Source organism: Rhamphochromis longiceps, linkage group LG17 (assembly GCF_057381845.1).
Source record: "Rhamphochromis longiceps isolate RC_006_pf linkage group LG17, R_longiceps_female_GT1.1, whole genome shotgun sequence".
NCBI lineage: Eukaryota > Metazoa > Chordata > Actinopteri > Cichliformes > Cichlidae > Rhamphochromis > Rhamphochromis longiceps.
In genome coordinates, this window is record NC_140573.1 from 5,188,705 (window position 1) to 5,191,821 (window position 3,117).

The 3,117-nt window shown below is 61.3% G+C and overlaps 1 pseudogene; it reads left to right on the plus strand.

Annotated features, from left to right (window-relative positions):
- Nucleotides 1–286: 286 nt before the first annotated feature.
- On the plus strand, nt 287–2,520 carry LOC146649139 (uncharacterized; annotated as a pseudogene).
- The last annotated feature ends 597 nt before the right edge of the window (nt 2,521–3,117 follow it).

The following is a 3,117-nucleotide window of genomic DNA, read 5'->3' on the forward strand; positions in this document are numbered from 1 at the left end:
GCTACTTAACAGAGCGATGGAGCTTCCTCCGGCGCAGGATCGTTGAGTTAGACTCCATGAGGACAGCGGAACACAGGACTGCAAGACACACGGGGTGTGTGAAGGCACAGGGGCAGAGAGCACGGGATACCAGCACTTGGGAGAAGACACGTCACGGGAGTCGAGGGAGCACTTTTGGAGATTTAATGTGTGGTGTACAATTACCTCACTGTAAATAAACCCACTGTTCATTCCATTAAGTCTGCGTTTTGGGTCCTTTCTCCTACATCCCCCACGGTCTGCCCTCCAGACCGTGACAGAACGATCCTGCCAGATGGACCCAGCGGACTTTTCGGAGAGGTTCAGGAGGGAGGTGACAGACAAAGTAAATCGTCTATGTGAACTGTGGCTGGAAGCGCACGCGGAGGGTTTACGTTGTGCTGTGGAGAAGCGGTTGCAGGAAACACTGACTTGTTTTCCCTGGGTGTTGGACAATCTTTTTCCGATTGTGGCGGATTTCCTGCTCAACACCCTTCACCTCCACTCTCCGATCCAGGCTGCCCCCCCACTCGGCCAGCCTGAGGTTCTTCAGCCTGATACGCCGGCCCCGACGTCTACCCGGAAACGGCGTTTGCGCCGCCGGCGTTCCTCACCGCAGCCGCCCTCCCGGACATCTCAAGAACCGGCTGTGGTGAGTAATAAGGACACTTTTTCATTTCTCACCCCATCTGCTTTTTTGTTTTCAGTGGATGGTGACACCGCTGACGCTGCTGCAAGCCGGCCAACAGTACAACTAGCGTGGCCTCATTCAGCAGTCTCCACGCCACTGGCGGCTTCACCATCTGCGGTTGTAGCGCCGTCATCATCCCATCCGCATGCAGTCACCCCTCGGCCATCTTCTTCACCGGCTCTACCTTCACCTTCCCCACCTGCGGACACCGCATCACCATCTTCGCCTCCGGATCATCCATCTGTGGCTGAAGCGCAGCCAGAGGTGCCCGCACGGCCAGCTGTTGAGCCCTGCGAGCCGGAGCAGGAGCCCGGAGAGCGGGAGGAGCTGCTCAGCGAAGCGGAGCAGGAGCTCAGGGAGCGGGAGGTGCCCGCACGGCCAGCCGTGCAGCCCTGCGAGCCGGAGCCCGGAGAGCGGGAGCAGCGGCTCGGCGAGCGGGAGGAGCTCAGCATGCCCGAGCAGGGGCTCAGCGAGCCGGAGGAGCTCAACATGCTCGAGCAGGAGCTCAGCATGCTCGAGCAGGAGCTCAGCATGCTCGAGCAGGAGGAGCACAGCGAGCCGGAGGAGCTCAGCGTGTCGGAGGAGCTCAGCGAGCTAATGCCGGAGGAGCACTGTGAGCCGGAGGAGCTCAGCATGCCGAAGGAGCTCAGCGAGCGAGGGGAGCCCGCGTCGCCAGCTGTGGAGCTCAGCGAGCCGGAGGAGCTCAGCGAGCCGGAGGAGCTCAGCGAGCGAGGGGAGCCCGCGTCGCCAGCTGTAGAGCTCAGCGAGCCGGAGGAGCTCGGCGAGCCGGAGGAGCACAGTGAGCCGGGGGAGCCCAGCGAGCTAATGCCGGAGGAGCACTGTGAGCCGGGGGAGCCCAGCGAGCTAATGCCGGAGGAGCACTGTGAGCTGGAGCGGCTCAGCGAGCCACCCACTGAGAAGCCCGCACCGCTGCTGGCGGACCTCAACGAGCCGGAGGGACCGGCGTTGCCAGCAGAGGAGCTCAGCGAGCCTGGTGAGCCCACGCTGCCACCGGAGGAGCTCGGAGGTCCGGAGGTATCCGCTGAGCCAGAGCTGGAGGTCGGCGTGCCGGAGGGGCCGCCACGTCCAGCAGCCCGGCCGCCACGTCCAGCAGCCCGGCCGCCACATCCAGCAGCCCGGCCGCCACGTCCTGCAGCCCGGCCGCCACGTCCTGCAGCCCGGCCGCCACATCGAGAATCATGGGTTGTGCTGAGGCGGGAGCTACAATGCCGCCGCCACCGGACCCGTGGCAGGCCGCCGGAGGAGCAACGCCGCCGCCACCGGACCCGTGGCAGGCCACCAGAACCGTTCCACCGCGGCTGCCGGACCCATGGCCGTCCGCCGGAGCTCCTGCGTTTCCATCAAGGGGTTAGAGGTAGGCCACCTGAACTTTTTTGCCGCCACTGCCTAACCCGCAGCGGGTCCCGCTTGTTTTGCCGTCCTACAGGTCGGCCGCCAGAACTGTGTTTGCTGCCACTGGACCGGGGGATTGAACTGTTGAACTGTGTTTTTCTTTTGTTGCTTTGTGGTGGCTGTTTAGCGGAGTGGTTTTGGGGCCCTCCGTCCTGGACCCCCCGCCACCCGCCCTGGGTTGGTTGTTCTGTGGTTTTGTTTTGGGTCGTCGGGAGTCGACCCTTTGAGGGGGGGTACTGTCACGGACCCGGTGCCGGGGACTCGGGGTTCGTGAACAGTGTGGACCTTTATTGTTATTAGTGTATTGGATGTATGTTTGCTGCACTGTGCTCTTGTGTTCCATGCTGGTGTGTGTGTGTGTGAGGCTGGAGGATGAAGGACAGCCACCTGCAGGCCTGATGGGTGTGGCCCTGCCAGCTGCTGGTCACGCCTAGCTTACCACACACCTGCTTCTGATCAGGATCGTCGGGGGAGCTACTTAACAGAGCGATGGAGCTTCCTCCGGCGCAGGATCGTTGAGTTAGACTCCATGAGGACAGCGGAACACAGGACTGCAAGACACACGGGGTGTGTGAAGGCACAGGGGCAGAGAGCACGGGATACCAGCACTTGGGAGAAGACACGTCACGGGAGTCGAGGGAGCACTTTTGGAGATTTAATGTGTGGTGTACAATTACCTCACTGTAAATAAACCCACTGTTCATTCCATTAAGTCTGCGTTTTGGGTCCTTTCTCCTACATCCCCCACAGTCTGCCCTCCAGACCGTGACAGGGATAGCTCAGTAGGTAAAGTGGTCACCCCATGATCGGAAGGTCGGCGGTTCGAATCCACTTAACGGCTACCCTGAGGTACCCCTGAGCAAGGTACCGTCCCTACACACTGCTCCCCGGGCGCCTGCTTAGTGGGCTGCCCACTGCTTCACTGAGTGAATGGGTCAAATGCAGAGAAAAACAAGTAATTTCCCCATGGGGATCAATAAAGTATCCATTATTAT